Below are 13,306 nucleotides of genomic sequence, written 5' to 3'. Positions count from 1 at the left end.
TGTGTGTATGAATCAGTGCTATCACTTTAAGTCCTTGCATTTGTTATTTCTGTTCTCACCCAAGGCAAAGCAGCATTGCACCAAACGGGTCATAGTCAGTACAATTAGGACGCATGTACTGCTACTTTCAGCTCAAAATATCACATGATCTATTATTGAGGGCTGCAACGAGCGATTGCTTTCTCAGGCGATTGATCCTATAAACTAGTTGTGTCTATTCATTGAGTGATGGGTCAGGCACTAGACGGACCACATCAATATCAAGCAAACCGTTAGTGGTTTGGGACGCAACACATCAAAGAAGAGGCAAAAGTGCCTGTGGTGTGCAGATCGACACTGAAATATCCAAATTTAGATTTAAGTGTACTTTGTGCACACCTGGAGGTAAAGAAGGACTGGTACAAATTAAGGTTTGACCAACTGTACTTGTTGATTAGTCCTAATGAAATATGATGACATTACTACTAGCACATGACTGCTACCAGGAGAACCAGAGTACAGAGGGGGAGGAGCCACCCGGCGTGGCCCAGCAAGGTGCACTGTATTCGGACACACGCACCGAGCAGTCGGTGTGACGCCACGGAAATCTCTGTCAAACCTATTCCACTTTTCAAACATTGTGGCGCTGGTGTTTCAGGTGGCTGATAAGTTTTTTTTGTGTGCCCGATGTTTTGTTTTTGTTTTCCCTTATTGCGGAACATTTTTATAATAATATATATATATATATATATATATATATATATATATATATATATATATTTTTTTTTTTTATAAATGACAATGTTTAAGTAAGAAATCCTACTTCGCGGAAATTCTGGTCACTAGGTGTCTGCAATGTTACATTGATGACACACGTATGCACGTGGAAGCACGCTGTTCAGAAAACGCTCCCAATGCTAACGTGTAATTCTGTTATGTTCTATTTATGTCTAATTGTCTTATTTGCTGTTATTATGTCTACTATGTTGGGGAATAGGAGTGTAAAGATGACTATGGTGGTGTTATTTCATGTCTACAGGGCTCTAATCATGTCAGAACCAGTATTTAGAAGGTTGTAAACAGACATTCTCTGCTACAAAAATGATATTTTTAAACAAGAAGTCCTACTTTGCGGATGTCTGGAAGGACTAACTGCGATAAACAAGGGACCGACGGAACATCGGTTTGTTACTCTGGCAGGTCTGCTATTTTTCAACACGTCAATGACGCACTTAATACGGACATAGTACCTGGCACATCAAACACGTTTTGTTTTCATTAGTTCATGAAAAAAAGCACACATTTTGGCACCTCAGACTTTTTACGAGGCATTTAACAGTCGCGGTGTACTTGAAATACTGTCAGGTTGCCACTTTCCATGAATAAAAGGGATAACTATGCAGCTTCCTGACACATGCGTACATGAAACGCCGACTGCGTTAATCACGAATTGTGTAGATTTCTATTTTTGAGTCAATTTGCAACGTTCCTTTTCATCTCCCCAAATCTTGCCAGAAATCTTGTAATTCTGTCGGTGCTGGTGTAAAACCCGAGCGCTAATCTTAATGAATTACAATCACATGTATCAAATAGGATTTGAAATATTGACTTACATGAGCCCAGCTTCCGTGGCTGATAGCATGTGCGATATTAGGACATATTGACATTTATGTATGGCGGGCTTAGAAGGAACGTGAAACAAGACATCAGCAGGCGGGTGAAATGTAAATGTGCTGAGCATAGCAGACAGCTTTCTGCATAAGCTCTGATAATTGAGCTATGCCTTCTTTTTCTTCTTTTTTATTTTTTTATGGTGCACAGCCAGAGCTACAGTTGACGTCTCCATCGTGTGTGGCTCAAGGTGACACACACCTTGTCCATCTGCTCGCCAGCTTCAAAGCATGTCTGGCAAAGCAGTGTGAATATTTCTGGGGAGACTCCAGCTGCATTAAGTAGAGACTCGCTTTCAACTCGCTTTGCATCTTTTTTTGTTGTTGTTGCAGTGATTAACATGCAAACTTAATTGAGGCTGTTGCATTCTTGGTGGAGAGGACTGAGATAAGATCAACTTGATGATTTGATGGAGTTCTCTTGGCATTTGGAAGATGCGACTACTACTTTGATCGTTCACCATAGAATGCAGCCCGCAAACCGCAAAATGAGATACATCTGGACAAAACAGAGCCGGTGGCTTATTAGGCAATGTAGGCAGATGCTAAGGGACCTGTGGCCTCTGAGGGGGGTGCCAAAAAATCAGGGAAATAATTCACCTTCAATATAATTATATTAAAACTAGGATGCACAGTAATTTGCAGGCCGGTAATTATCGGTTATATGACGGACGTCACACTGATAAATCAGATAACGGATAATAATTTTGAAAAAAGCTCCAATGAGACGAGATTCCTCGTACTGCGTTGGCTGCCGTCACTTCCCGAGCTCACTTGTAAACAAACACTCACTTTCCGAGGAAGGCATTTCACATGAGAGTTGTACCAAATGCTCTGCGATGAGGGAAAAAAAAACATAAAGCACAAAAATCCTTATCAGCCACCTGAACCGCCAGAGACCTCCGTTGCTTCACACCGGCTGCTCCGAGCGTGTGCCCGAATACAGTGCACCCTGCTGGGCCATGCAATGTGGCTCCTCCTGCTCTATACTCTGATTTGGACTCCCGCAGTGTAGTAACAACATGGCAAGACGCGCACCACAAGGCACGCAAACCGAGGCAAAATAGTGATGTATGTTTTCTACGTTAACCGAAAAACATCCTAAACGGGGCGGACGCTACCCGAGGTTTCACTGTATAGTTACTGCATAGTGTAAATGTCATTGTTGTATTTCTCATTTCTACTATTATTATTAATTCACTTGTTTGTGGTAAAGGTGCAGTCGCCCCCCCTCGTTATATCGTTTTTTTCAGAAATTAATTGACTAATAAATGATGACTGTTTGGTGGTGGACTGTGGTCTATGATTAGTCAGAACATATTGAAGTACAAGTGATGTGTAGTATTTTGGTCTCTAAACAACAGTAATAACACAAAACATTGAGACATTAGCTTACATGGCATTACCTTAACACTGCATGAAGTCATGAAGTCAGCCATGGCATGTCCCACATTCTTCTCCCATCCCGTGTGGAAGTGGTACGTTTTAGGAGAAATGCATTTGAAGCTAATTGGTTGGTTCACTAGCGTCCTTGCTCGCTAGCTAGCGGCTGTCTCGAGTCCCGGCAGCGTAAGAGTTGAGCAAAGTGTTGCAAACAACGAGTAATAGGAGTGTAAAGGTGACTATAGGGGTGTTATTTTGTGTCTACAGGGCTCTAATCGTGTAAAAAAAAAAAAATCGTATTTTGAAAGTCATTACAGGTTTTCGAGTTCATTTATAGAGGTCGCGTCTGGAACCAATGCCATAGAAAATCTTGCTAGGGCCGGCTGTGCTGCTTCATAGCTAAATCTTAACAAAATACAGCTCCTCCATTATAGCGGCGGCGTACCAAATGAATTTTCTGCCGAGCGTCCTATAGGAACGACATGAGCGTGTTTGCCATCATTCTGCATCTCAAAACAAGGCCCTGCTTTGAAGTCCTGTATGTACTGTATGTACAGTATGTACTGTATGTACTGTATGTACTGTATGTAGGATTATCTGCCGTGCTTCAAACACGTGTCCAAAGGCAGTTGTGTTACATTTCTCCAGCAGTCCAAGCGCGTGTCTTGCTGCTACACGCAGCTTCCCGGAATCATTTGTTTCCCGATTGACCTGCTTGCATCCTGTCAACTTGCTGCTGCCTTCATTTGAATCAGCCTCCTTGCCGCTGACTTTTAGGTTAGAAAAGTCATTCACCCAGAACACGCCTCATCAGCCGCCCTGTCGGTATCGATGTCCGCATTGTTGATGTCTCATCTTGCCAACCCGCCTTCCCGTGATTTACTTACTTTACAGAGCATGGAAGATGTGAAAGGAGCGCGTGATTGGTTTGTTGTTTGACAGGCAATGCCCGCTTTCAGCGATTTCAAACTTTGAAGGCTGCCTCCTGAGAGTCTGCTCGTCATGTCTATGATGTGGGATCCAGTCCAAGCCAAAAGTCATCCGGTGCAAATGATGCCAATAGATGTACTTCCTTGGTAAAGTTGAAATGAAACAAGTTGTTGGGAATTCATTTCGAACTGAACATGAAAAGTGTTGTCTTTGGCCATTTTTGTAATTTGTGTTCCCTGGTTTGTAGCGGTTAGTTGGTTCCAGACCCGACTGTTTTATTTTCTGTTTGGCCTCTTGAGGTTTTACGTAAAACCTCTAATGCAGAACTTGATCCGATCTTATACTTACGAGATATACGGAGGGTTCGCACAACTCCATTAACCTCTCTGCTGGTCTGAAAAGACCCTCCAGCTGGTCCGAAATGCTGCTGCACAAGTGCTAACCAGAACCAGGAGAAGAGATCATATTTCTCCTCTACAGTACTGTAATCCCCATTTAACGCTGTTACTTGGTTCGAGACCTGACTGTGGTCAGTGAATTTCCGCAAATTTAGAACATAAAAAACCTGTTTACGACCTTCTGAATACAATTTTTAACATTAGAGCCCTCTAGACATGAAATAACACCCCTACAGTCACCTTTACACTCCCATTAACCAATATAGGAGACATAAGAGAAAAAAAAGTAACAAACTTTTGTCCCTCGTTTATCGCGGTTAATAGGTTCCAGACCTCACTGCAATAAATGAATTTCTGTCATATAAGATTCAATGTTAATTCATGGAATAGTTTTGCAGTTAGAGCATGAAAAATCGGTTTGTCTTTCTAAATATGGTTTCTAACATTATTAGAGGCCCGTAGACATGAAATAACACCCCCGTAGTCGCCTTTACACTCCTATTATTCGTTGTTTACGCACATTGCTCAACTCTTATGCCGCAGGCACTCAAAACGGCTGATAGGTAACAAACTAGCGTGCTAACCAGGTAGCCACAAATGTATTTCTTCTAAACTTAAGCCAAAAACTTACGACTTCCACACGGGATGGGAGGACAACATTCTTTTACACATTCTGATGAGGGACATGCCATGGCTGACTTCATGACTTCCTGGAGTGTTAAGGTAATGCCATGTAAGCTAATGTCTCAATGTTTTGTGTCATTAACATCGCCTGGTGGTCAGAATACTACACATCACTTCTATTTCAATACAGTATGTTTTGTCTAACAATAGACCACAGTCTACCACCAAACAGCCATCATTCATTCATTCATTCATTTTCTGAAAAAAAACGCAATATAGTGAGGGAGCAATAATGGAACCATGATATTGCGAGGGATGACTGTAGTGTATGTTTTCATGTTTAGCATATACGCCCCAGCAGCCATTCATGTTGAAATCCCTTGGGCTCATTTCATGTTATGTTTTCCTGAACTTGTGCCATATAAAGATACAATTTAGGCAGTGTCGTGCACGTGTGGCACGGACTCCTTTGGAGTTCTTTGTAAACGTTGTAAATACTTCTTCATCCCATTTATTTAATTTTATGAACAGAAAAACATTAGTGGTCTTACCTTCTAATAGTATATGAAGTACTGTACATGTGCCCCATCCTTCTCCGGGAAAAGCTATCTTACTTTGTTTTAAAAGTCTGATCACCTTCTTGTTGAGCTTGGATATCTCATCCTCTATCTTCGCAGTCAATTTCATTCATTCATTCATGCAGCAGGGCATGAAAACAGCTTTAATGCATTTCATTTGTTGCTAAATCTGGCTCTAGTTGGTGCTACTGTCCCAAAACAACAACAAAAAACACTTTTCCTCACTATGGAAGGACGGCAGTGACAAGCACCTTGCCCTTCAAGGAGTAAGGGAAAAACAAATAGTCACGCATTATCCACCATACAGTGATTTTTACTGAAGAAAATGCTAAAATTGTCCATTGGACAAATAAAAATATTCATTTTTTGTTATTACTCGTTTATTTATTGATTTATTTATGTTTTTCCCGGTATAACAGGTCTCCCCTGACCGCATGTCACAAATTTTAGGGTGCTTTAACACTTCTACCCTTAAAGGCAAAGTGCGCTTTTTTGTAATTTTGCAACATCATCTACAATCTTTATGTGAGACATGAACACATTTTAAAAACAATCTGAATTGGGCATCATACCCTGCAACGTGAACGTAGCCTTCAAGGTGTTGCAAATCACCATGTAGCATCGCTAATGCTAATCGTTAGCGTGTATATGGGATTTCCAATGTAAATTAGCATCAAGCATTTTCTTTGTGTTGAATGCCGCAGAGAAATTATTTGTAAGTCATAACTGACAGGCTTCATTTCTGTATGGTCTGTTTTCCAAAGTAAAGGCTCTGAAATGGAACTCGGGATTCTTTATTGAGAATCTGTTATCTGTCTGCTGACCTCGCAAGCAGAGACCAAACGTTAGCGGGAGCAAAACAACCCCGATAGTGAAAGTCTGACACCTCGCACCCCGCCATTTGAGAAGCACTGCATTAAGAGATGTTCTAAAGATATAAAACAGTACACAAAGCAGGAACGGGAACATTGCATTTAATCTGCAACGCTTTGTTTCCACGCCTTTTTTTCTGGGTAATCAAGTTCAAGGAAACGTGACGCCCACAAAGAGTTGTGTGCGTCTGTGTGGGCATGACTGTGTGTGTCATGTCGGTCTGAACAATACTGAAAAGGCAGATTGAAGGGCAAAATAATAAAATAACTGCTAAAGTTCTGCCTCACTGCCAGCGTTGCCTTTGCAGAAACGTCACAAACAAACACATTTGTAAGGCAGGGGTCGGGAACCTTTTTGGCTAAGAGAGCATGAAAGACGCATATTTTAAAATGTGCATAACATTTTTGAATTTCAAGAAACAGCACAAGCAGTTGATGTTGACAAAGTACCAGAAAGAAGAGTCGTGAACTACTGCGTGCATACGATGTCATGTCTAATCACGCTTGCATACTACTAACTTCTTTTCCGTGAGAACATTATTTGTTATTACTGTTATCTAATTTATTTACAGTGACTACAAACCTGGACTCCTATTTCACCACATTGTTATCCTGCCTTATCATTGTCCTATGTGTTTCAAATTGGCAAAGAGTGCATTCAAAACACAGAAAGTGTACAAATGTGTTGTAACGGCCGTGAAAGGATGGGGGGTAGGATTAAATAAGCTTGGCTTCTTCCTACTCCTTTTTGGACACGTAGGACTGTGAATTGTACTATGGAACGTATTCCACTGTAACTTGTATTCACGTTCAAAATAAATGAAACCATTACCATAACATCGAACGCAACCAAATGCTTGCAACACTTTTACAATATAATATGTCCCTGAATGTATTCTTTTTAATAACATTGTTATACTGAAACTATCCAATAACAAATAAAACATGTCTTACCATTAATGCGACTTCTGGTGCTCCTTGGTTTCGCACCATACTCCGTACTTTCTTGTCGCCATCGTCTTCATCAAAAGGGTTGGCTCTGCAGAATTAGCTAGCTGACTATTTGACTAAAGGAGGGAAATTGACTTGACACCTCAGTGACCCGGGTAAGCGACCGCATTATCCAGTAATAATCGAGTTTTGGTGTCTGACCTGGAAAATATCGTAAGGACAGCTAGCACTGTCATTTTCGCTGACATTTTAAATGGATAGTTGGGATTTTGTTTGCATGAAGTTGTTTGACATCAGCAGTGTAGTCCATCAACTGTGACCTGCCCCGCACTTGGTCTCGTGAGCCCAGTTCTGGTCGGATTTCAGTGATGAGAAACATAGTTCTGGTTAGTTATCGGGGTCACTTAAGTAAAGAGTTTGGCTTCTCAAAACAATCTGCGTTCGAAAGAATAAAACATTTGCATGACAAAAATGCCTCCTCAAAAAAAATCTGACCTCACAAATCGCTCGGCTTTACGTTTATTCATTATTAATACGCGCTATCGGCTGTCCATTGTTGTGTATGTGATGAAGATACATGTTTACGTATGTTCCGCAGCGGATGAAGATGCGCGGGTCGCAGCCATTTTCATCACATGCACCGCAATGGACAGCCGATAGCGCGCATTAATACGATGTCAGAGAAAGTAAAGCCGAGCGATTTGTGATTTAAGATTTTTTTTGAGGATGACTTTTGTCATGCAAATGTCTAACTCTTTCGAATGCATATTTTTTTGACAAGCTAAACTCTTCACTGAAGTAACCCCAGTAAATAACCGGAACTGCGTTTCCAGCACCGAAATCCGACCAGAACTGGGCTCACGGTACCAAGTGCAGGGTCGGTCACCATTGTTGAACTACACTCCTGATGGGGATGTCACACAATTTCATGTCAAAAAATCCCAACTATCCCTTTAAAATGTCAGCGAAAATAAAATTATGAAGTAAATACATTTGATCATGTTCAGAAATGTAGCACCTTTTCTAAGCTTTTCCAGCTTTCAATGGTGCATACCAGGAAAACATTGATCATTGAAGTGTTATTGTAAGGTGTAGAAGTGTCAAATACAAAGCACGGGTCCAAATTGGGCTAATCTCAGCTCAAAGGAATGGCTGAAGTTCCCAAAGTGTGGACCTTGTTAATAACGGAGCAGATTAATTAAGACTCTTTACATTTTCAGGCTCCATGAACCCGCTGGATTGCTTTAAGGAACAGCAGGAAGGAACTGAGATGAACACCCAGACTGGAACACCAACCATCCCTTTTCTGATTTGAACTACGTCATCGTGTTTTGCACAAACGTGGGACTCTCATTAGTAAGGTGTGAAAAAATAAGTGCTAGCTCTTAGACCCACCAGGGCTAATTATGAGCGTCGCATGGCTGATGTGAGTCATTGGTTCCTACAGCGACCACCATACAATATCACACATTCAGATGCAACAAGGAAAAAAGCCCAAAGTACCAAAATAGCGGCTGTTAGGCGTCCCCTTAAATGTTAAGTCGGCCGTTGTGGCTATGACGTGCGTGTTATGACGTTCATCTGCTATGATGACAAAGAATGGCAATGCGTTAAAACAAATGCCACATAAGATGAATCAGACATGTTTCCATAACATGACATGTGATTTCCAAAATGTAATAATGTACTGGATCATGGCCATGATTATTGTGTTTGTAGCCTTAGCATGTTAGGAGCAAACGCATGTACATGTATATAAGCATGCGTATTTTGACACAAAACACAAACTATATCCGAGCATTTACACATCAGATCATACAGATCATTATTTCCCCGTTGCATTCATTGTCGAGGTACACAGCGGTGCAACATTTTGATCTACAACTGAGAGCCATTTACCTTGCCAAGACCTGAGGAAAATTCCCAGTGCCCTCACTCTAGTTACAATATGACCCTACTACGCAAATGCAAGCGGTATAGAAGCAAACATTAGGACCTTCCTGCATCAAAGAGAAGCTATCACAGTGTGTATGAGGCATTTTAGAGTCATCTAATGGTACAATTAAACTCTCACAAGGCAAGAAAGTAAGCTCAAATGTTCATTCATCCCTTTCATTTGTGGTATATTCATTTCAAATGTGTTATGGGTTATGTGTTAACATTTGTGGCTCTCTGGAACGGACTTATGATGCTAACCAAGGTTCCACTGCATCTACTGTATACAGGTATATCTGCATATGTGTCTCGTACAGTCGTCCCTCGCAATATCGCAGTTTGATTATCGCTCCCTCGCTATATCGCGTTTTTTCACAAATTCATTTATTAATGGCCGCTGTTTGGTGGTAGACTATGATCTATTATTGTCAAAACATATTGAAATACAAGTGATATGTATTATTGTGGTCACTACGCGGCAGTGATGTCACAAAACATTACCTTACATCACATTGCCTTAACAGAAAGTTATCCTCCCATTCAGTGTGGAAGTGGTAGGTTTTTGGCTTCTCAAGTTTAGAAGAAATAAATTTGACAATAACTGGTTCGCTCGCGAGCTTGCTAGTTCGTTAACTCGCTATCAGCCGTTTCGAGTCCCTGCAGCATAAGAGTTGAGCAATGTGTTGTAAACAACGAATAATAGAGTGTAAAGGAGTGTAAAGGTGGCTATTCGGATGTTATTTCATATCTACGAGGCTCTAGTAATGTTAAAATACTTACAGTATTTAGAAAGTCAAACAGGTTTTCTATACCCTAATCCCATCGCAGAACTTTATGCATCATGGTCGGGTCTGGAACCAATTAACCGCCGTAAATGAGGGATTACTGTACATGACTATGACTGACTTCAACTGTGGTGGATGTATTTTCCTTCAGGCGTGTACTGATTCATTTTTTTTGTGGTGGACAAGCATTTTTGCAGACGGACTTGTTTCCAGTTTGCTAGCAGACTGAATATATGTAGTTTTGCACAATGCACATCGACTGTGTTTATAGGCAGCGTGTCTGCTACAATTCATGTTTCCCATCGCTGCAGTTGGTGAATTCTGTACAAAAGTGGGCTAATCTAAAGCAATTAGAGGGCTGATAAGCTACAAATCTTTGGAGAAGATGAAAACGTTGCGATTCCTCGTGCTAGAGAAACCAAAATAGATAGGAGTTCAAATGCAGTGTACACTTTAGCAGGCAAAACTGAGCCAATATTTATCTAATTATTATGTATTTTGGACGCTTCCTTCAGTAAACAATAGTTAAATATTCAACTCCGCATAGCCTTGGGCTGTTCCAGTGGAGTATCGGTACAGATATTGTTCTGTTTTTTTCTTAGATTTTAATGATGGCCTTGTGAAAGATAAACCACCGTAGATATGCCGAAGTTTGTTACGCATAGCAACCAGCTTCTGACTGCAAAGTAGGATTATTATCCTTTGTGGGCTTTGTTATATCCAGTTATAAACTTTCATTTTCACAGAAACTGAAGTAACTGAACGGCGGCATCAGTAGTTGCGTAAAGATGCATATTCAACACAGCACTTTGGACAAGATTTGGAAACACGCAAATACAATACAATACACACACTCCCTTTAAGACAAGGAAGGCATTGTCAGGAGCGACATTGTTAATTAAGGTAAAGGGCACCAGGCTACATCTGTCACATCCCTTGGCAGCTGCTTTAATTATATAATTTGGTCAATCTGTTCTTCCCGATGTGAGATAGGATGCTGTACAAGAGACAACATCTGTAGAGTTATGTCAAAGAGCTTCAACATCTGTTGACGTTTCACAGCCTGTCAATCGGGCTGGCTTCTTCCTCGCATGCCTTTATGTTATCATATTGAGAAAGCAATGTCAAGTGCTGAGAGCTTACATCTGTGTCGCAGTTTCAGCTTACACTCTTATGGTAAGCGACACATTTACACGCAGATTGACACTACACACAGAGACACACCCCGTGGCTTTTGTTCCCTAATGTTGTCATTCAAGGTGACAGTGGTGATTGTTCGCTAAAGTGACACCATCCACAAAAGCTTGTGATCGTCGAAGATGTCAGGTAGCATCTGCTGGAAGTACCAACTGAGCAGACAGTGAGACTGGCTCTGATGTCTCCATAAAAATGTCATTTATCATAGCAGCATATTGTCTAGTTCTATTTCGGAACACGCAACAATACATGTACTGTATCGAAATACCCTCAGGCAAGCAATCAGTGGCTCCTGTCTCGAACGGCATGCATGATTATCCAGATTCTGCATATGCATACATTAAAAGTCCTCGTTGCATTTGTAGCAGCCAGTTCCATGCCAAGCCTTAAAAAAGTCAATTGCGCCATTTGCGCCCTGGACTCCATTAGGAAAATGTGTTTTTCTACACTTGTTATTTTTGCTATTATTTTATGATGAATTGAAAAAATCTTCTCATGGCTTAAGTTTCTTATGTGTCGGCTTGACTTTGGCTGTGTTGTCATTTCAATAATTGTTTAGTTTTATTTTATAATTCTAACATTTCATATCAAACTGGATGTGTATGCTAATTATTTAGGGATGTCCGATATTGGCTTTGTTGCCGATAATCAGTATTGTACAATTCTCAATTTCCGATTCCGATATCAACCGTGTAACATCACATATCTCCAGTCATGGATTTAACACATTGTTGTGACCCACAATATTGTTTTAGACATTCCTCTTACAGATTAATAAAGCATCTATCTAGCAAGCGTACGAGTGTACTTCTGATTCTGGGTCATGAGGTTGTTGTATCCTATGGCTGTAGCCACTTAGCTATTGCTGAATAATTGTTGCTTACTGTTGAGCTGAGTGGACAGTAAACTGATTGGTGCCACCTACCTCGACTCCTGTCTCGTTGTGAATCGCATCTCCCCATTTGGTGACCCTCGACGTGGGTAAAAATGTCGACTGACTAAAGCGACAACAAGACCGTGCCGGCGCTGATACAAGCTAACAAGTTAGCTAATGTCGGTAAGCCGGCACACCCACACCCGTGGTTTCAGTATCAAGCCCAGTTCCGACTGTGGGGAATAACTTCGGATGTGAGGAAGCATTTCCATGTATTGGCGCCGCTGGATGCCTCGATGACGGTAAGTACGGGAGCCCATAGGGATATATTTACAGCAGTTTTTTTTTGTTTTTATTATTATCGGTTTTCATAATAGGGAAACAGTCGATACCGATATTAAATTTTTATGCCAATATCAGGCTGATAATATCTGTGTGCCGTTATTATCGAACATCCCTAGTAATTATCTCTATTACCATGGTGAATTGAATTGTGAATTATTATTTTTTTATTTTATTATTTTGATTTGTTTTATTATAATATGCATTAGATTATGTATTATCACTCTGATAATTACCATTACCAAAAAAATACTTACAATAAATGATAAAATACATTGCTAATTACGAAGGGTTAGTTACCAGAGCCAAATCCAAATTCTACAAGGAAGGAGGCTATGCTTTCATTGATGTCTGCCATTCGTATATAATATATATAATATCTCACCAAAATCCAAACAATCACAAGCAGGCCTTGGCAGAGGTACAGTCTACTGTCTTCAGTGCTCATTTGTTGCTTGTGAACTTATAAACAATTAGTAGCAGGGACACAATTACTTTTTAGATTACTTTTAAGAAAAAAAGACTGCCCCCCCACTTTCTTTGAGTTTTCTTTATGATGCTGTCTAAATTCCGCAGAAGAGGATTTAATGACAGAGTGAATATGCTGAATATGTTACACATTAGAGATGCTGATGGTCCGTGTGCTCATCCAGCTGAAGACGCATTTAGTGTACGCTCTGTTGTGAATGGCACAGAAACCCAGAGACACACAAGCTTTAAATCCCAACATCCTACTACTTTCCCTTTTGTAATCCCCTCTGAGTCTATTAATATTTCTGTTTCCATGG

General features: G+C 40.6%; 1 protein-coding gene across 4 annotated transcripts in view; it reads right to left on the bottom strand.

Annotated features, from left to right (window-relative positions):
* The window catches only part of pcdh1a (protocadherin 1a), a 149,451-nt gene that overhangs the window by 114,083 nt on the left and 22,062 nt on the right, over positions 1–13,306 (bottom strand). The gene's annotated exons all lie outside the window — the stretch shown is intronic.

Source organism: Dunckerocampus dactyliophorus, chromosome 16, assembly GCF_027744805.1.
Source record: "Dunckerocampus dactyliophorus isolate RoL2022-P2 chromosome 16, RoL_Ddac_1.1, whole genome shotgun sequence".
Lineage (NCBI taxonomy): Eukaryota > Metazoa > Chordata > Actinopteri > Syngnathiformes > Syngnathidae > Dunckerocampus > Dunckerocampus dactyliophorus.
This window is presented reverse-complemented; position numbering and strand designations above follow the sequence as displayed.